The 23,149-nt window shown below is 40.9% G+C and overlaps 1 pseudogene; it reads left to right on the forward strand.

Moving 5' to 3' along the window:
* Positions 1 to 20,297, forward strand: part of LOC142502744 (AP-2 complex subunit alpha-1-like) — a 32,677-nt pseudogene extending 12,380 nt beyond the window's left edge.
* Positions 20,298 to 23,149: the final 2,852 nt, after the last annotated feature.

The raw sequence follows: 23,149 nt of genomic DNA on the forward strand, positions 1-23,149 counted from the left end.
ATTGTGTGTATGAATCTGGTCCTACAAAGGATCTACAAGATACAGTACATTCAAAGTGGCACCATTATATTTTAGATTTGTTTAAAACAAGAGGTATTTTATCAAATTAGTTTTTAATTACGATTTCCAACATATATTAATGGTAACAGCTTTTGTTGCGAGAAACATATCACTTACAGATGGAGCAAGACTTACTGTTTTCAGCACCGTGGGCAAGCAACAGGACCGCATCTTCCCTGGTGCCGGAGGGTTATCGCTGCGGGGGTCCGTTCAGGCAGCATGGAACCGATGCTGCCGGACCGGAGCCGCACTATCTCCGGGATCGCAGCGTTAAACATTTTCAGGCATGACTCCGGAGGCAGTAAGTATTGGTACATTTGTAAGTTATATGAATAAGTTACTGTGGCCTTGAACTCTTGCAATGCTCAAAGCAGCAGTCCCCACCCATATACCACCATCTCCCAAAGATCCATAAGACTTTGGTCGACCCTCCTGGTCGGCCAATAGTCTCCAGTATTGGATCTTTGGGAGATGGTTTGTCTCAATATGTTAATGAATACCTACAGCCCTTTGTAAGGGCATTGCCCTCCTTTATTTTGGATTCAGGGGACCTACTCACAAAATTGCAAAAAATTACATGGGATCAGGATTACTTGTGGGTTTCCATGGATGTGGTCTCCTTATACTCGATCATACAACACGATCTGGGTATGACAGCTGTCCGCCATTTTATAGAATGCCCAGGTAGTTCTATACTAACAACCACATTTATTATGGAATCAATACTTTTTTTACTCACTCACAATTATTTTCTTTTTGAGCACAAATTTTATTTGCAACTTCGGGGTACGGCAATGGGGACAAGTTTTGCCCCCTCCTATGCCAACCTTTTTATGGGGTGGTGGGAGAATAACTTCATTTATAGTAGCACCAACACGTATAGGCACAATATTATTTTCTATAAACGTTTTATTGATGACCTTATTTTTATTTGGCACGGGAACATTGACACTTTATTAGAATTTATTAATTACTTAAATGATAACACTTTAGATATTCACCTTACTATTAATTATCATTCACATCACATAAGCTACCTGGACATTCTCTTTTACATAGACATCAATCAAAAAATACAATCTGATGTTTATAAGAAACCAAATTCAAGGAATTTATTTCTTAGAGCGGACAGCTGTCACCCCAGATTTGTGATTAAGGGAATACCCAAGGGTCAGTACCTCAGGCTGAGGAGAAACTGTTCAACCCACAGCGATTTCATCACTCAGTCTGGGGAACTGACAAATAAATTCATTGAGAGGGGATATGATCGGGAGACCCTCCAAGCTACACTACAGGAAGTCACGGAAATTGAACGTGAAACTGTATTGCCGTCTGGATCCAGAATGAGGGATGGCTCTCGCATTAATTATTTTAAAAGTAAAAAAAGAGAGACTAAGGAAGATGGGACTTGTCCTTTGTTCATTTCCCAATTTAACAAATCAAGTAATCAAGTAAACAAAATTGTAAATAAGCATTGGGAATTACTAAAAATGGATCCCATTCTTCGTGAGTACACAGAGAAAGGCCCAAAATTCGTATACAGAAGAGCCAAGACATTGGCCACATTTCTATCACCCAGCGTGATATCCACGCCTGTGAAAGATCCAGATCGTTTCTTTACCAAAGGATCCTTTAGATGCAATCATTGCAGTATGTGCAATTTCATGAAGCCTGCTCGACATTTCTTTTCCCACAGCCCGCACAAACGCCACACTATATATAGCTTTATTAATTGCAATACCACCTTTGTGGTGTATCTTATTACTTGTGGCTGTGGGAAGAGATATGTCGGAAGGACCACAAGGGCTTTAAAGACGAGGATGCAGGAACATTGCAGATTGATTCGTAAACAAGACACTGAGCATCCTGTGTCTAAGCATTTTACGGAATGCAGACAGGGAGGAATAAATAGCTTCTCATTCATGGGTATTGAGAGGATAATGAAAAAAGAAAGAGGGGGAAATATTGTAAAAACATTAGACTGTAGAGAATCCTACTGGATATTCACATTAAAAACAAGGTACCCAGACGGGATGAATGTTGAATGGAATATTAATCACTTCCTGAAATAAGACCATTCAGTATATAAATCAAGATCTAAAATAGATACAAAATGTCAACATTATAGATAATGTAAATAACATTTACTGTCTATTGTTTTTGCTAAATATAACGTTGGGACTCATTTATCTCCCAAATGTACCCCAAACGTCACTCTATTCTAGGAACCCATTAATTCACCTCTGTTAAAGGGTTTATAATTAACAAAAAGTACATTAAAAAGACATCGCTCTGTTTTCTTCAGCATATCTATTGTCATTTGCTTAAATAATGCATTCTGGTTTCTTCTGAAAAATGCATATTGCACCAAATAATTTGTGACAAAAGTCATGTATCTCTCTATGCTCTCATCTATTTAACCACGGTATAGTAAGATTGTTTAGGAAATCTCTTCGTACACAAATCCATAGCCTAATATATAGCACTCCACATTATATAAATGTATAAATGCATTTAATGGTAAATATGATATAAACCCCATTTCATCAATAGGAGCAAGCAATTTGCTGTTCTCTAGATATAGGTATAAGATATATTTACACCTTTTTAATTTGTTTTAATATTACTCTTTTAGAATCCTTTTAAGCAATAAAATCAATCTTGATATAATAGTTTTGTTCTAATACATAATTGTGTTAATTTATGTATTTTCTTATGTATATATTTTTTCTTATATTTTTTCTTATATCTTTTTCTTATTATTTTTTGTTAAAACTTAACTAAGTGTATATATTTCTTTCTTTCTGTGTTTAGTCTTTAATTGATATAATAGTCTCATATTCATTTATGTATGTGTCAGACTTGTAGCTGCCTGCCTGGTGATTTTCAGCAGCCTGTATGTGTGCAAATGTTAGCACACAGTCTATTGTGTATACAGATTTGCCCCCTAGTCAGTTGTGGACCGCTATCCAGGTTGTCATAACTGGGGGGAATTGGAAGTAGTGTCTGCGCATGCGCCGAAGCGGGGAGTAGGAGGGGATCCTGTGCGGCTATCAGAGGCGTGCTCTCAGTGGGGAGGCCGCCCTGAAAGGCGTGCCGATCATGATTGAGGTTTGCAGGGAGTCCCAGAGTGCTCTGGCGCGCGGCGCATGCGCGGCATACACGATTCTTATTGGTTAGATGACGCGTAATGATGTCACTATTGGCGCGAAAACAGGGCGGGCAGCTGCATTTAAACTGTTGATTTTACAATGTACAGCACTTCTTGAAAAAGTTCTCAGGAACGAAACGCGTTGAAGTTTGCTGCTGTCCCACATCCAGATGATTTATTAATAAAGGATTTTTATTGCAAGACCTGCTCTTTTCATCCTTGCTGTGCGCTGCACACCCTGGCCTTTGGAACTTTTACACGAATTCAGCTGCACGCTTTGGAAGGGAGATTCTGGGAAGAAGCAATACGTGAGTACATTACCTGGGGCTAACCCAATGAGGATGGGGGGGTGTTTTTGGACAACCCACCCCAACCTTCAGGGTACCCTATGCCCACTTAAAGGTTCAGTACTGTTATTTTTATTCATATACCCAGTTTATGCTCCCTTCCATTACATACGGTCCTAGCACTTTCAGAGCACCATCCTACAAACAAACCATATATATATATATATATATATTATATATATATATATATATATATATATATATATATATAAAGGAAGCAACTTTTGGACCTTCCGGTCCTTTATCAAGCTCCTAAAGGACCGGGATGTCTGAAAAGTTGCTTCCTTTTTTCTGTATTTGACCTCTTATGCTTGCTTGATGGATTAAAACCTTATTTATTCCCTACAGAGAGTGCTACAATATTTTTTAATTTTATATTGTCCAATTTCACGGGTGGATCGTGATCCCAGCTGCTCTGCAAGCACCCTGTCTGCAAAGATAACTAACTTTATATATTCTTGATATACCTGTTTGAGTGCCCTGAACTTCTGGTTTCTTGGAAAAAAATATATATATATATATATATATATATATATATTATAAAAAACCATACGTTACCATGAAGCGGCAAAGAGGCGACAGCACTCAGACGGTAACAAAGCAGAATTATGTATTGAACATACTGTATAGCACATATCTCCAACGTTTCGATAATTATTTTTTTTAAATGTACTGTACTTGAAGCATGTCTCCTGCCCTCCAGGACAAGAAAGTTAAAAATGTTTTATGTAAAATTATGAACGGCTTTTACATAATAAAATAAAAGCTGCCTGTCCTGTCATTCCTCTTTTTTTGTATTTATTCTTCTGAAAGGGAAAAGAGACAGTTCTTCAGAGAAGATTATTTAGTCTATGGTGCCTTTTTGTGTGCTGTATAACTTTTCCTAATTTCATGCTGGCATGTTTATTAGCATTTCATTCAATACAAATCACAAAATACAAATATGCTAAAGACACTACTAGATATTGGGGAATGTAGAAAGTACATTTAAAAACATACCATTAGTTGTTTACCACCATTTAGTAAGTTACTTTTGAGTGTGTAACCAGCAGATTTAGTGCATTGATTTAAATGAGTTTAGCAGTGACTAATAGAATCTGCTAAATATATGCATTATAAATACATATTTGATATGGTAGGCAGTATTCTGGTTCTGGTAAAAACAAGGATTATCGTGGTCTTTCTAAAAATTATTCTTATTGAGATCATTTAAAGTGAGTTTGAATCATTAAACGATAACATTTGGGAAATTTAGGAAATCTGTCTTGGGCCTGTCACAATTTTCGATACTGTGGCAAATTAGTAATTTTTATGGAATAAGGGAGATTTTAATCCCGTCAATTCCAGAGGGTTGTGCCACCACCATCTCCACAGACTCTCTGACACTTCCTGATCATGTGATCGCTTTTTGAAGCTCATATTCTAAAAACCCACCTAATCTTAATGTGATTTAAAAAATAATTTATGACGTGTTTTTATATATATTTTTTTAAAGGAAATTACACAACTGAGTTCATACTTCTACAATACATCAACAGAAGTTGCCAATGTAAGAGAACAAACAGTATGCCACTCTGGAACAGGAAATGAAAGAAGAAGTGGAAACGCTGAGTAAAATCACTATTGACCTCAGGTTAAAAGATTGGGAACATTCATGTGCTTTGCAAAATGTAACTTTAATTCAAGGTAAAGTATACTGTACATAAAGCTCAATCCATTGTTAGTTTTATTATTTTTATTTATAATGTAAATTTTAATGTTAATTTATTATTCCATTTTTATTCCATAATATTAAAATGTGTTACATCCTAAACACTCACAATTAAAAAAATAAATACAACATCAAAGTAATAAAAAAAAACATGCTTTATATATATATATATGTATATATATATATATAACAAAATCAGGATACACTATAAATCAGATCATCCAGAGAACTGGAGAGCCTGCAACTGTCTAAATGCTTAGTAAAGCATAATGTAGAGAAGTCAATGGAACAGGCATACCATATTTACAGCAAACTCGATGCTTTAATTCTCGATATTTCGGTTACCCAACTGAGTAGGGTGGATAGAACATCGAGAAATAATGTATCAAGTTTGCTGCAAGTATGGTGTGTCTGTTTCTTTGATCTCTCTCTCCCCCTCTCTTTCCCCCTCTCCCTCCCCTCTCTCTAAAAATTACTGTTTTGGATGCGGTTTTGGTTAAAAAACGATTTCCCTTTTTTTTTGTATTATTTATGATTTGTCAAAACTTGGAAAACAAGAAAACAGGTTGAGGGATAATACAAATATTTAAATACTAAGATGCTTAAAGTTCAAGACTGTTATATGTAGTGAAGTGAAGGATGTATAATATAATCAACACTTACACGGCCTTGTGTAAATGGTCTCACATCAAGGTTTCTTTGCTTTGCTTTACTTTACTTTGCTCCTTCTGTCTTTTTCCTTCTTCGGATATTCTCTTCTCTGCTGATTTAGAGGGAAGCTTCTCCAAAGTATACAGCTGGGCCAACTCACCGACGTTTTCTCAAAATGTTGTCCTCAGACTGGTGCTGGCGCGTTACTTTTCCACAGCGTACCCCCTTGATACCAAGCTCGTTCCCATATTCATCTCCATACCAGACCAGGAGCTCTGTGTGTGGGGGGGGGGGGAGGTCTGTGCAGGTTCTGTAGTAGATTTTCCTGTGGTACTGCAAAGCCACAAGGTTCTGTTCTTCCTCGTTTCTCGCACAATTTACAAACAGAAAAGGCTCCTGTGTGCTTCCTCCACCACGTTATTTCGTGAAGTCTTCAAAACTTGGATCAGTTTTGGTTTTGAATGTTGGCCAAAGTATGGAAAATAACTTCAAATAAGCAGGAAAAGTTTAAAATAAACAAATACTTAAATATGTATGAATCCATTTAACAATTAGGAAATTCAACTAATATACTGCACCTGAAATACTTAATATAATTTAAAAAGATTTGAAGAGAAACACCTAAATTACAGATGGGCGTGTTTTGGTTTTGGTTGCAAATAATTTTTGGTTTTAAAGATCTTAAGAGTTTTGGTTTTGTATCTGGTTTTCTACTGAAAGGTTCTGGTAGGTTCTGATTTCACGCACAACATTTTTGTCCATCTCATAAACAGTATATACAGATAGTATATAGTTATTGCATTAAAAAATACGCTATGATGTGCAAAAATTGAACATTTTAGTCTATTATGTGACGCATGGTAACAAGGTATCTAATCGCTATACATTATTTATTTTCAAAACCATTGTTGATAAGTCGGTGTCTCCTGGTCACCATATGTTCTTCAACTAAACCCCATGTTCTTCAATAAAATGCATGGGTATTCCAGAGAGATACATACGTACTTTGCGTGCTCTATGTACTGCCTGTGTGCTCTTTGGTTTACACCCCGGCAGTACTACTGTTTCTTTATTTACCCCGCATTACCTTTAGAGGTATGTACTGCATCTTGGGAAGCAGAGGATCCCTAGGGGTGAAATGCACACGATTCAGCTCTGGAGACACCCACCTTGCCATTTTAAGCAATCTGTTAACAGAGTACCCCCAACCCTGTTTCCCTCTCCCAATCCTGCAAATTCTAAAACCAATAAACTGCTATTGTGCATTGTGGGCATTAAAACATCATTGTACCTGTACTGTACAGTAGTTCATGAAAATTGCTTTCCATGTCCTGCATAACGTCTGTTATGCCCAGTTACTCTGAAGCCCATGGTCGACTATCTACTCTTGGAAACCTCTTTAGGGTCTATAGCTCTTCTGTCGTGAATGACTGGTTTCACCTTGGCCATATCTGCGGGTACTAACTGAAGGGACACTTGCAAACAAACAAACTAAAGGTTCCCCCTTGAATGCACTCAGATCGATCTAATTGATATGATGTAGCAAATTAAAATAATTTAATGTATCAATAATAAATAAAATAGTAGTTGTACAGAGGGGTGTGGTAAACAAGTCCAGGACCACCCCCGAATTACATACCAAATATATTACGGTATTACGTACATATACGGAAAAAATGTAAAGAGAAAAACACTACACCTAAACACACTGGTATATATCCACAGTCTATATAGATCAACTCCTGCAGAACTAAGTGCAAACCTATAATAAGGCAGCACTTACATCTAATAAACCGGCAGTCTCAAGTGATGTAAAACTGTCAATGCTAAATCTGGAGGAGATGATTCTTTGAAGGGTAATGTTAAAATACCGATAGGTACTGGCAGCAGTAAATAGCCAGACCAGTGAAGTGTGATGGTGTAGGTGCAGAAATCAGCGTGAAATCACAGTATCAACACACCCAATTCAATCTCCCATAAGGAGGAGGTAAACAGGAGCCTGTGCTACAATGTAGCTGGAGCGTGTATCAGTGTGGACCGTGCTGTAGGTTGACTCACGCCGTATGGTCACCATACGGCGTGACGTCACCCTACAGCACGGTCCTTATGGGCTACACGATCAAGCGTGGAGTATCACCAACCAAGCTAAGTATATCATGTTTATAGCCCTTCCTTGCTACGATTTTGCTAGTATGCACTATGAAGGGTTTCTTAGGATTTAATTGTATCTACCCATTAATTGGACAGTCGCTACTTATTGAGACTTATGCAATATGTGTAGCGTTTTTTCCTGCTCACTGAGACTGCTGCAAAATGTGCTGTGTTTATACTAATCATGAGCAGTATAGAAGTAGATCTTTCTGTTTATCATCAGCATGTGTGTTCCCATGAAACTTTCACTATGTGTTTCAGGGTGAGAACTGCAATGTGGTAACTGACACTAGCAAAATATACCATACGCATTGTGATTTTATTCTATCACCACTGAGACATTTCTTTTAATACAAAAGTGAATGTCTAATGAAGTTTTCCTAGTTATGAGGCTATAACTTGATACGGTCAGTGAACCGTGCCTCAGGGCTATACATTTGCACATTTTGTGCTAGCCCTTTCTAGGACTTTACACTTCTGCTAGTTGGTTCTCCCACTTCATCATGTTGACTATACAGATTGAATTGGGTGTGTTGATACTGTGATTTCACGCTGATTTCTGCACCTACACCATCACACTTCACTGGTCTGGCTATTTACTGCTGCCAGGACCTATCGGTATTTTAAGATTACCCTTCAAGGAATCATCTCCTCCAGATTTAGCATCGACAGTTTTACATCACTTGAGACTGCCGGTTTATTAGATATAAGTGCTGCCTTTTAATAGGTTTGCACTTAGTTCTGCAGGAGTTGATCTATATGGACTGTGGCTATATACCAGTGTGTTTAGGTGTAGTGTTTTTCTCTTTACCTTTTTTCCGTATATGTACGTAATACGGTAATATATTTGGTATGTAATTCGGAGGTGGTCCTGGACTTGTTTACCACACCCCTCTGTACAACTACTATTTTATTTATTATTGATACATTAAATTATTTTAATTTGCTACATCATATCAATTAGATCGATCTGAGTGCATTCAAGGGGGAACCTTTCGTTTGATTGTTTGCATATCTCTTTGTCCCCTTTTGCACCAGAAACGATCTCTGACTATCTACTTACCTATTACTCTATGTACTTCGGCTGATGCGGGAGCTTTCCCTTTTCCCTCTCTCTTCCCTCCCTTCCCCCTCTCCCCTTATTTTATACTGAAGGGACACTTGCCCTGACAACAACATAAAAAATGGGGACAGATCCTTCCTGACTTACTTCTATAGACACAGAAACATATGGTGTATCTACAATATATACAGCGAGGCTCCTCCAACTGTTACTCCTCCAGGAACCTGAACATACAACATTCTAGCTGGGTATATATTTTTTAGTGGTGATGTCACTATCCTAAGACATAACATGGAAGAGTGGGTTACTCTGTGGTAGTCCACACAGCCCTCTAGGGCCCTTAACCCTTACACTGCTATAATTGTCCCCTCAAGGGTGGCTACATAAAGTATAACTTTAACTATAATGTTTCTTGAGAAATAGCTGTACCTGTGCAGGGAACAAGGCAATACAATGAAAGCTAATGTTGTTATGTAAGTGACAATGGCTAGGGCGACTGAGGTTACACTACAGTCATAACAGCAGAAAAGTATGAGGAAAAATTGTGACCCAAAAGTACAGTACATTATAGTAAGTTGTTAAAAGGTTCTATTCTGCAATCATATATGTTAAGAGGCACTCTACTGTATAAAAACAAACATACTGGCCATTAGCAGAGAGTCAGCAATAAACTGAACCAAGGACACATTTGTAATAATTACAGCATCTCTATTGTCACCTTCTGTGAGCAAAAACCAAATAATTGCCAAGCAGCAAAATAATCACTATATTTTAGACACACCTCAATCTTATGGGAACAGCTCTAAGCCATAAGTACTGATCAGTCTGTACACTGTTCATAGTATCTGACAGAAACCAATGACTGATAATTGTACAAAACGGAAGGACAGGTCTTTATGTGGTGTAACCTGAGGTACAAGCATATGTATCTGATAATCGCATAGACAGAGTCAGAATGGGGGTATAGGGAGTGGGTTGTGTATTGGTACAGTAGGTTGTAGCTATTTTCATGTTTATTGTGGGTAGGGGGATTGGGTGAAGGGGGTAGTTGCCACAGGGTGGGTGGTCAGACCTTGGTGGGTAGTGGGAGGTTAACCCTTTCATTACCATAGCTGTTACTACTAATGAAGGGGTTAACCCCCCTACTACACACCCAAGATGCATAACCACCCACTTTTGGGTTATTACCCCCTTCAATCATCCCCTCTGCCCCAATAAACCTGGTAGTCTGCCTTAATCCCTTCATTGCCTTAGCGGTTAGCCGTTAAAGTAATGAAACTGCTTCAATTTTATTTGAATACATAGTGAGTGTGAGCAAGGGGTCTCCTATGCTGAACCAAGTTGATTTCAGCCGCAGGGACACCTTGCTTCCCGAGATACAGGCCCCGGTATGGGATGCCGGTATCCCAGCAATGTTAAAATCCTCTGCATCACGTGACTGGTGGCCTTTAACATTGCGGGGATACTGGCACCCTATTCCGGGGCCTTTATCTTGGGAAGCAGGGGGTCCCCGAGGCTACTATGAATAAAAATATAGTGTAAGCAGCTTAATTACATTAGCAGATAACCGCTAACGTAATGATTTTTTCTTTGGGGGTGGGGGGGCTGTTTGATACTAGTGTGTGGGAGCAGGGGGTCTTCTGAGCTGAACAAAGTTGATTTCAGCTTCGGGGAACCCCTACTTCCCGAGTTACAGACCACTTTATTGGATGCCGGTATCCCCATGCAGAATTTAAATCCCACGTGACCCACAGGATTTTAACATGGCGGGTATACTGGCACCCCATATCTGTATCTCAGGAAGTATGGTGTCCCCGGACCAGAAATCAATGCAGTTCAGCTCCGGAGACCCTCTGCTACATTACTGTAATATTAAAATTAAATAAAACCCCGCGATCACCAGGTAGAGGCGCGCAGGTAGAGTGACTGATTCAGCCTATCTCTTACTGCCCGTCACAGACAGGTAGAACTCGGTAGGATTCCCACAGCATAGACACCTGCTGTGTTAATCCGATGGGCCATTAGTCTGCCGCAGACTACCACTCGTGGTATTTGGCAAATTTGCCTAAATCTAAAATGAGATGTGGTTGGATAAAGGTCACTGAATGGGTCTGTATTAACGGGCCTGAAGAAGGGGCATTCCGCTGTGTTATCCTGTTTGGCAATTAGTTTGGCGGCGGGGAAGCTGTGAGCAGACAGTGGTCAGGCAGAATATTCGACAATACATCTGACTGCACCTGTCGCACATACGCCAGTCCACAGCATATGTGATGGACCCCAGAATCCAAATGTTGTCCACAGTGGTGGTCCAGAGGTAAGCAGTCCAGAGTTTAACACATAATCACATAATCCAGAAGCAGATTAATTACAGATTTTTTTGAGACCCATGAGATATACAATCTGGAGTGTTTAGATCCAAAGCATTCCCTACATACAGAGATAGCCAGACTCACTGTTGTGAAAGCTGCATTTGAAAAGTGCAATGCTGCATCTCCATGGACAGTAAAGGCTGTGGCTGCCTGTGGGGGTCAATTCTTCAGAATGGGACCCCTAAGGAGAGATTTCCTGCTGCCTGGTGATGCCACAGTCAGGATTCCACAGTTTCCCTGACAGGGGGCGACAGTTAGGCAGCTTACATCTGTAAAACATGCTCCTAGTGTGATTATTCATAAGGGGTTATTCATTAAACGCTATCAGTGCAAATTGGGGCAGAATCACACAAGAACTCCAATTAACCTCAATTTGAGTTTCCATGTAATCATGCACTAAAGTAATCAGCCCTATCAGTCTTTAATGAACATCGCCCTGAGTCTAAAATATACTAATGATACTAATCATTTAATTTGTTATACTTAGTGTACATGTAATTTATTATACATAAGAAATATAAAATACATAAGAAATATAAATATGTAAGTGTACTGTACTTCCAACCCTGGCCTGGGGCACAAAGGGCAGTCCAAACTCTTCCCTGGCTCCCTAATAGAGTCAGAGGTATGGTAATCACCCCCCACTCCCCAAGGGGAGGGGACAGCAGGTACACCTCTGTGTTATATCAGTCTATCAAAGGGAGAGACAACTACCTAAATAAAGAAGTGCAGCCCCTAAAGTACCGAAGGGGAGGTCCAGGGTCTGAGCCCCTTATTGGGCAGAACACAAGCCTTAGCCCACCTCCTCCCCTGTCCCTCAAGGAAGCTGATTGCTAGTGGGAAAAACCCTGGATTGGTCCTAACACTGCCTGCACTGTTACCAGGGCTTGCATGTCAGGGAGGGCAGATTAGTAGCCAAAACCAGACATGGCTACATATGCATCTCATTTTCCCTGTAGCTATTAAATACTATTTTAAATTATTTTATGATTGTTTATTGGGTCTTCTGTTTGGGAGTTAATAACCTTTTTTTCAGATAAACTGGTACAGTATCAGGCTACAATACAGAAGTACCTAGACTGCAGCAACAGTTTGGTTTCCAGGATCTTCTGTTAGCAAATATATGACATCAGAAAAAATCAAAACTATTCCTCTGAGTGTATATACAATGCTGTTTTTGTCCCATGTTTGTACCAGTTTGCTGCTGGGAGACTTTGATAAATAATGCTAAGAATTTAGTTTAGGGAATTATACCAGTTTACTACATTTGAATTTACAAATTGAAGAACATTTTAGTAGGTTATTAATTTTGTGATGCCTTCAGCATTAAAGCTGCAGTTCAAGCAATATCTTACATGTGTATTTTTATTAATAAATCAGTTCAGTACTATGAGAAAATACTTGTAGCATTTAAAAGAAACATTTAAAGACATTTGTTAATGTTTTCTAATGTACTATAACTATAACAATAATTTTTGTCATATGATCTTCCACACAGAACTTTGCATCTTGAGTAATCTTCTGCAGCACTGACAGTGATTTAGAGAACCCCCGAGCCGAATCTTTGCTGATCAATCACAGGAGAACGGATCAATTGTCAACTTAGCTCATCACTTGTCAGTGTGCAGATTGTATTGATGCACATACTGTATTGAATGTGAAAAATAAGAAAAAAATGTAAAACGGCAGTTGAACTGCTACTTTAAAGGGCCTCCCCAGAACAAAACAGTTGCAACCCCTTTTTACATAAATGCTGTTAATTAACATGAAAAGTAATTTAATTTTGTTTTAAATTAAGAAAGTTTCTGTTTTTTTTTTATTTTATAGGTCCTCCTGGGCCAAAAGGAGATAAAGGAGACAAAGGTATGAAAGGAGATCCTAGTGTACAAGGACTTCAAGGATTGAGAGGTATGTGAGGTTAAACATTTGATGTTTGGGATGCATCTTATAAGTTTAAAAAATAATAGCTAAATCGTTTTATAAAGCAAAATTAACTTACGCTCCCATGGAATATTATGTAAAGTATAAGAATGTAAATCCCAAAAAGTATTTCATATTTTAAAGCAGTTTCTTATCAACCTTGGGTCCTATGTAGTCTATTCAAAATGGGAAACATCTATACATCTTTTTTCCAAGCCATATATTTGTCTCCAGTTTTGTATATAAGTCCCAAGCAATTCAATAGATGAACAAAATATGCAACGCGTAGGCAGTAAGCAAGAAAACCAAATTTTTCATATTTTTAAAGTAGATTTTTCAAAGATGGACAAAAAAAAATGATGAACATATTTCCAACCCATAAACCACATGAATGATGAATTGTTATATGTTTAGATGGATGAGTATCAGGCTCAGAACGATAAAAGCTATTTTTTATAGACATTTTATCTACAGTATTTTAGACATTGCTTTTATTGTAAACTAATACCTAAACTATTTACAAACTGCGGTTTTAAAAACTATAAATAATTTTGCAATGACCTTTATAATGAAAGTCTATTATTTTTATTTCACAAAATATTTTATACAATATGTACATTTCTATGCCCATGAGGTAGATATTCAGTTACTGTACTGTACATACTATTCATTAAACTAAGCAGGTCATGATTTATAGTCAAAATCCTATACATTTTTATCCCTTAACTTATGTACACTCAGAGTTTCAATTACACGGGTTAAAGGTTTTGCGACAGTCCATGTTCGCTGCCTCCTTAACAATATGAAAGCTGTAGCTCAGAGATTTCTCAGCTGCAGTTTTTCTAATTATGTTGCACATGTTGGGGAACGCCAAAGTCTGCTACATCTGTTGTACCAATGTATATAATGGGTGAGGAATAAATAAGTAACTGAGGATAAGACTAACACTAAAACAGGGATGGTTTTAGTCATTTTGGCGTCCTGTGTGAAAACATGTTGGGTGCTCCCTGTCTTTTTCATATTGATAATGTTTTCAAGTAATCATTTTTTGGGGGGGGCTAACGGACGTGACGCTCATAATAACCTTGATAAATAGATACACATGTATACATGAAAAACTTTAATAGAAAATTTGACTAACTTTAATAGAAAAAGGGTATAATCAAGAATGGAAAGTTTGGTACTCACAAATGTTGTAATAAAAATTAACTTTTCTCGCTTTCATTTTTGCGAAATTTTTGACCAATTCAGAGAAATACAGGATTTGAGCGATGCCATTTTAAATTGAATAAGTAGCTAGAAAATTCAATCTTTCTTGGAACATGCTTGATCTTAAACAAGTCGTAATGAGTTTAAGTTTGGAAAAACTCAGCTCACCAGTGGCGATGGAAAGAGGCATTGTTAACAAAATCCATAAAGAAACCCATATTTTAGAATACAGGTCTTCCATATTGACATTTTTAATTAAATGTAAAACATTTAGGGCCTTATTCAGAGAACATTCATAAAAAAATTCGCCAGGGAAATTAAAATGAATGTTTTTTGGGCATTGCTATCACGGTATTCAGAAAGGCTCGAATACCTGTGATAGCAGAATGCCCACAACTGGCGAGTTGCTGCCAGCGAGAGTCGAGAGCCTCTGAAAAGGCAAAAACCAGCGATTCATTTCTGCTGCAGAGAGAGCTGCTCTGAAGAGCCGCCTCTCCCAGCGGAAATGTCGCCCGAAATTTATTTATTTAAATATACATTCATTTAATAGTGTAGAGATGCAGGGGGTCTCTGGAGCTGAACCACGTTGGTTTTATGCCCGGGGACCCCCTGCTTCCCGAGATACAGGCACCTTTATGGGGTGCCGGTATCTCCTATGCAAGGAAATGTCCCGGTCACGTGACACGGGACATTTCAATGCAGAGGGATGACGGCACCCCATAAAGAGGCCTGTATCTCGGGAAGTAGGGGGTCCCCGGACATAAAACCAACGTGGTTCAGCTCCGGAGACCCCCTGCACCTCTACACTATTAAAGAAATATATATTAAAATTAATATGTAAAAACACATCAATACACGCCCCCCACCCCCCCGCCCCTCTGCCCAAATCCATACAGTACAGTAATGGGCAAATTAACTATTATCCAGATATGGATAATATATTATTTGCCCATTATTAAACACTACAGTCGCATACATAAATAAAATAAATAAATACAGTTATACTTACCACAACAGAAGGTCCCTCTGTCCTCCATTGCCAGAAAGCATATATTGAAAAAAAATACATTCTAATGGCTCCTAACCCCTTAATCACCTTAGCAGTTCCTAACCGCTATAGTTATTAAGGGGTTAACCCACCCTGACCCGGGAGGCCTAAGCACCCACCCCAGAATGACTATACCCACCCTATACCCATTGAGTAGTATAGAGGTACATCATACCCATATAATAATAATATGGGCATGATAAGCCTCTACAGCACTCAATGGGCACCCTAATAAAAATACAGTAATAATACATAAGACACACAATAAGAAAAGCCAAATAAACTAACAAAAAAGCACACTTCACTAAATACAAACAGTAGCCAGCTAATCCAATCAATATAATCATTAGCAACATCAACATTGAATTAATTAAACCATTATCCAATCAAAACAATTAATTCTGAAAACAACTCAAAATGAATAGTAACACTAACCAATGTACTGTAAACAATGAATTAATCCAACATTAATTAATGTAACCATGAAAAGACAAATAAATAAATTAAAACTATCTCAGAAGTATCCATAAAACACATTAGCTAACATAATATAACATTAAGTACAAGCGAACACCAATCGCAAACCTTTTAATACATTAACCATAAACAAACAATCACATCCACATCAATAACAAGCGAGAAATGCCCCCCAAATATTGGCATAATAATGTATTAATCTGTACCCTAAAGAGGTACAGATTAATATATTATCAGTCAATGTGCCTCCCCCAAAAAATCAAAAAACACACCCAAAAAATAGACCTGTTAAAAGAGACATTTACAAACATAGAATATCTTACTTACAATTAGAAGCGGTGTCCCTCCGACTCCCGGGGTAACAGGAAGCTCACGTACCTTGAAGGCCTCCAACAGCATCCGATGCCATCCGCCATCAGGATCCTGCTCAGGTACCCCAAACTTCTTTTTTCTTTCTTTACTCACCGTCTTCTATCTTCATCTGTAACCATTTCTTGTTGTTCTTTATCTTCTTTCTTCATCTGTCAATCCATAAAACCCCATGTTAAATCCCTGCCGATGCTGTCTCGTCGGCTTCTTGGGCTCAAATGAGGCGTCAAGGCCTTAAATATGGCTTGTGATGTCACATTTACCCTCACAGTGGTTAACAGCCACCTGATTGGCTGTTAAAACCATGTGCAGACTTAAGCAATTTTTTTTGCCGTGACGTCACTTAAAGAGAATGATGCCAGCCAATCAGAATGGCTGTGCTTCATTTACCTTTAACATGACGTTGGTAAATCCAAGATGGCTGCTGTGTCACAAGGTATTTCAGTCAATCAGATCGTGGGAACCAATTCCATCAGGTGGCTGTTAACCATTGTGAGGTTAAATGTGACGTCACAAGCCATATTTAAAGCCGTGACGCCACATTTGAGCCCAAGAAGCCGACGAGACAGCATCGGCTGGGATTTAACATGGGGTTTTATGGATTGACAGATGAAGAAAGAAGATAACGAACAACAAGAAATGGTAACAGATGAAGATAGAAGACGGTGAGTAAAGAAAGAAAAAAGAAGTTTGGGGTACCTGAGCAGGATCCTGATGGCAGATGGCATCGGATGCTGTTGGAGGCCTTCAAGGTACTTGAGCTTCCTGTTACCCCGGGAGTCGGAGGGCCACCGCTTCTAATGGTAAGTAAGATATTCTATGTTTGTAAATGTCTCTTTTTACAGGTCTATTTTTTGGGTGTGTTTTTTGATTTTTTGGGGGAGGCACATTGACTGATAATATATTAATCTGTACCTCTTTAGGGTACAGATTAATACATAATTATGCCAATATTTGGGGGGCATTTCTCGCTTGTTATTGATGTGGATGTGATTGTTTGTTTATGGTTAATGTATTAAAAGGTTTGCGATTGGTGTTCGCTTGTACTTAATGTTATATTATGTTAGCTAATGTGTTTTATGGATACTTCTGAGATAGTTTTAATTTATTTATTTGTCTTTTAATGGTCACATTAATTAATGTTGGATTAATTCATTGTTTACATTGGTTAGTGTTACTATTCATTTTGAGTTGCTTTAGGGATTAATTGGTTTGATTGGGTAATGGTTTAATTAATTCATTGTTGATGTTGTAATTGCTTATATTGATTGGATTAGCTGGCTACTGATTTTATTTAGTGAAGTGTGTTTATTGGGAGTATAGTTAGGTTTTATTACTGTGTGTCTTGTGTATTACTGTATTTTTATTAAGGTGCTCATTGAGTGCTATAGAGGCTTATCATGCCCATAATATTATTATATGGGTATGATGTACCACTATACTACTCAATGGGTATAGGGTGGGTATAGTCAGTCTGGGGTGGGTGCTTAGGCCTCACGGGTGAGTGAAGGGGGTATTAGCCCTAAGAATGGGTGTTTAGACCTTGCGGGGGGTAGCGGTTGGGTTAACCCCTTTATTACCTTAGCGGTATTAACCGCAAAGGTAATGAAGGGGTTAACTCCCCCCGCAACGCCCCCGCAATGCCTAAACTAGCCACTAAGGGCCAAATTCCCCCTTCACTCACCCACGCTAGCCACAGTATTGCATTGTACTGTATGTTTATTACAGTAAGCCTGGCACGGGTGTTTAACCCCTTCATTGCCTTAGCAGTTAGCCGCTAAGGTAATGAAGTTGCTTTACATTCATGTTTCCTGCCTCGGATGCATGCCGGGGGGGGTCCGAAGCTGCTATTAATGGCTATCAGCTCCGGAGACCCCCGGCATCAATCCGAGGCAGGAAAGGGGCCTGATTTCTTCTATGTCCCGACCCATCGCAGCTCATCGAGGCATTTCCCCACCAATTGTCCAACAATTTTGTGGGGAATTGGATTTGGGGAGAACATCGTTTTTTAGGCTTGCGATGGGCTGCGATGGGCCGCGACACCCGACTCGCGGGTCTCTGAATAGCGGGAGTTTATCAACCCTCCAAAAATGGTCGATAAGGGCCTGATAGCTGCTCAGTCAGCGAATTCCGGACGGAGATAAAAATTTGCGTCGATACAGGCCGTTATCGAGCACTTATCGAGGCTATCTGAATACCAGTAGCCATTTTAGGTCGATAAGTGCTCGATAAGGGCCTTATCGAGGCTTTCTGAATAAGGCCCTTAGTGGTTTGGAATTATCTCCTTCCTCCCCCACTAACACTCCTTCTCCCTCTCCCCTCCCACTAAAACTTTTTCTCCAACCCCACTGACTCTCTCCCCCCCCACTGACTGTTTCTCTCCTCCTCCACTTACACTCTCTCTGCCCCTACTGACGCTAACTCTCCCCCAACACTGACAATCTTTCTCCCTCCAGTGACACTCTCTCCCCCTTCTGACACACTCTCTCCCCCGTACTGCACACTCCCCCCCCCTCACTGACACACTTTCTCTCCCCCTCTGACACATTCTCTCGCCCCCCACACTGACACATAAAGACAGGCAGAGACACACACAGAGACACACACTGAGACACACAGCTTCACCTGTCTCCTGCTATCCATGCTGCAGCCTTCTTCTTGGTGCTGCCCCCATGCTCCTGAGAGCTCTTCTTGATTGGCTGCTATACCCAGCAGCAGCCAATCAAGATGGTTGGAAACTGCCCAGCCTCCGCCCTGCTCTCTCCCGGCTTGAGGAAATCTCCTGCCTGTTAAAACACTGCATTACAGTAGGTGAACTTGATGGCTGCCGCCCCCCACATTATGCCACCCCTAGTTTGCTGAATGGTTAAACCATCTCTGGGTAGATTGATAGGCTTCTAGGCAAGATGAAGGACCGTGCCTAATAGTCTATCGATATACACAGCCGATTTAATCATTAGGAAAATCAGGCAACCGCCTAGGGCGGCAGAATGGTGGGGGGCGCAGCCATCAAGTTCGCCTAATGCAGTGTTCTAAGAGGCAGGGGATTTTCCCAAACAATTGCTTGGCACAGCGCGGACCCTGGCGCTGTGCTGAGAGCTGCCAACAGAGCCGCATTGAAGGGACCGGTGGCCATTTTGGATCGACGATCCGCGGAGGTGCCTGTATCTTTGTATCTTCCCCCGGCACCCCAAACTGCTGGCGCGGGTCTGCTGCAGTGAGGGGAGGACCTGTAGACATCCCCTTGGTCAGCTGGCCTGACCCTCTGCGACAGGGTGCGGCGTAGGAGCCGTGAGCCTCCCCTTCATTCCCAAAGGGGCGCCCCAAAGCAGTGGAAGGTGAGGAGGTGCTGGAGAGGAGAGGCTGTGATCTGTCTCCCTTCTGCCCCCCCCCTTCTTGTCCCCATAACTCCAGAACCTCCCAGAAAACCAATCAATAGAATGACCCTGTTTCAATAAAAATGTTCATTCGGGGGGGACTTCCGGTGATGTCACAGAGCATGGTCGGGTTGTAGAGGAGCTCCCGAAAACCCTCGCCGATAACCCGCTCATTTAAGCACCCACCGCCACCAAAAAATCGCCAAAACACCCCCAAAACATACAAGAACAGGGGACCATGTTATCAAATGGAAAAGCGACTCAGAATCAAGGGGTCACCAAGTACTTTACCCCCGCGCAGCGCTTGCCGGAGCCGAGCTGCGACTCGCAAGATGGCACTGAGGAGGCCATGCAGGCCTCAAATGTGGATCAGGCGCCAGACACAGACAGCTGAGAACCGCCGGAATTCGGCCTAAATAAACAATACTTCGATGCCCTTTTCCTCCAAATGAGGAGAGGAGTCCAGGAAGACGTGAATGCTGCCCTGGAGAGCCTAAGGGCAGATATCAACGGCCTCACGAAGTGCACTGACAAGCTAGAGCACAAGATCAGAGATGTAATAGGATCGCAAAATAGCACAGAGGAAGAGGTTATCAGACTGGGACAGGTCATTGAAGAGTTAAAAGATTCCCTTGAGGACCAAGAAAACAGGGACCGCAGGCAGAACCTCCGGATAAGAAATATACCTGAAGAAGTCACACCTGAGGTCCTCCAACCTTACCTGCACAAGCTGTTCCGGTCCCTGGTCCCAGACTTGACGGAGCATGATTTACAAATGGACAGAGCTCACCGAGCGCTAGGCCCGAAATCCTCTGATCCAAACCGTCGCATAGATGTGATTATTAAATTTCACATGTACTCCGCCAAAGAAAGAATCATATCCACGAGCAGAAAAGCAGGAGACCTCCACATAGAAAATAACAGAATCCAGATATACAGCGACCTGTCGAGGGTCACTGTGGCCAGGAGGAAGGAGATGAAGCCCCTCATTAACATTCTAAAGGACCGTAACATCACCTACCGCTGGGGCTTCCCCTTCAAATTGATGGTTCTGAGAAATGGCCGCCATCATACCATCTCCAGACCAGAAGACTCCCCCTCTTTCCTCAAAGCGCTGGGGCTCACCCCACCACCAGACAGCAGAGGGCCCTCTAAGTCTACAGTGCGCCAGGAAGAAGCAGAAACGCCCAGAGCCTCTGAACGCATAGCAAATCAGAAGCTCCCCAACGCCTCAGACCAGGATCAGCGCCTCCAGTCTCGCTCATAACCAACCTGGGGCTCCCCCCCCCCACCCAGCTTCCCTCCACGGTTCGAGAGAAAGAAGCGGAGCCGAACCAGCCGAACACCAACCTGGGTAATCAACTGCCTCCCGGCCGTCGTTCCTCAGATCGGGAAAGAAGACCGCGGCACTCTGCCCTTGCCCTTCCCCTCCACCCCCGACACCAACTAGAACGTGCCACATCCTAGCACGTCTTACTAAAAAGTGCCCTCCCCTCCCCCCATTCCCCCACCCTCTCCTTCTCCACCCTCCTCCACCCCCATCCCCCCTCCCATCCCCCCCTCTCTCTGTATGATAGTCAGAGAAAAACTCTCTATCTTTTTTCAAATTAATAAGGGGTCAGTCTCGGCCCCAGCAATGCTGTGGGAGGCCCAAAAGGCCTCAATCGGAGGCGACCTAATATCAGTCGCGGCCCATAAGAAAAAACAGAAACTCAAGCTTCAAAAAGACCTTACAGATAAGATTGCGCAACTTGAACAACAGCCTAAGCACACAGCCTCCAAAAAACTATTCAAACAACTAAACCAAACTGGAGTAGCCCTCAAACACACCCAACTCGAAGAGGTAGAGAGAGCACTGACATGGTCCAGACAAAAAATTTATGACAAGGGCAACAAGGCCGATGAGCTCTTGGCCACTAAACTCAGAGGCACCCGAATCAAATCACAAATCTCTAAAATCCGTACTAAAAACGGACAAATTTCATATATAGAGAAAGAGATAGCTCAGGAATATGCGGATTTTTACTCTGACCTCTACAACCTACACCCCCCTAACCATGACCCGACGTCCCTCGAAACAATTACACAATACCTGGAGCACTGTAACCTCCCATCCCTTTTGAACAAGGAACTAGACAATCTAAACAAAGAAATCTCTCAGGAGGAACTATCGGGAGCCATTGGTTCCCTTAAATTAGCCAAAACGCCCGGCCCGGACGGTTTCACCAACGCTTATTATAAAGCATTCTTGCCGATTCTCTCCCCCTACTCTTAGATATGTTCAACTCTTTCCTGCAAGGGGAACCGATCCCCTCTACAATCACCGCGGCAAACCTGGCAATTATCCACAAGGAGGGTAGAGACCCTCTCCTTTGTGGCAACTATAGGCCAATCTCCCTTCTAAATAACGATCTAAAACTCTACAGCAAGATCTTGGCAAACAGGTTCAACCCAATTCTCCCACGTCTCATTCATATAGATCAAGTAGTATTTGTGTCAGGTAGACAGGCCTCTGACAACACCCGCAAAATTGTGGATATAATATATTATAATAATATAATATAACTAACTCTCATTACAGATTGAAAATGTGGCTTAAGAGGATATATTGAAAGCAAACATATTGATTTATAGTGCAAGCAGATAGGTGCACCTCACAGGAACCAGAGTGATGATCCTTAGCCTCGACGCAGAAAAAGCGTTTGACAGAATCAAATGGTCCTTCCTAGATCAAACAATGCTGAAATTGGATTCAGTGGCCCCTTCCAGCAGGGGGTTAGAGCCCTCTATCAAAACCCAACAGCATACGTAAAAATTTCAGGTGGCTACTCGGACCCAATTAAGATCAGAAATGGGACTAGGCAGGGTTGCCCTCTTTCCCCTCTGTTATTCGCCCTAACAATCGAACTATTAGCGGCCACAGTTAGAGAAGATCAGAGCATTAAGGGTATTCGGATTGGTGAAACAGAATACAAAATTTCTCTATTTGCTGATGATGTGATCCTGACCCTCGCGGACCCCCACATCTCCCTCCCCAATCTCCAAAGATTGCTATCCCAATTTGGCACAGTATCTGACTACAAAGTCAATATGGACAAGTCAGAAGCTCTAAACGTATCCCTATTAGACCAGGAATGGAGACTCTTACAAGCTAACTATAAATATCAATGGAGCACTACCCATATTAAATACCTTGGAATCAGAATCTCAAGCATCTATAGCTCCCTATACCAATTCAACTACCAC

This window comes from Ascaphus truei, chromosome 1 (assembly GCF_040206685.1).
Source record: "Ascaphus truei isolate aAscTru1 chromosome 1, aAscTru1.hap1, whole genome shotgun sequence".
NCBI classification, from domain to species: Eukaryota; Metazoa; Chordata; class Amphibia; order Anura; family Ascaphidae; genus Ascaphus; species Ascaphus truei.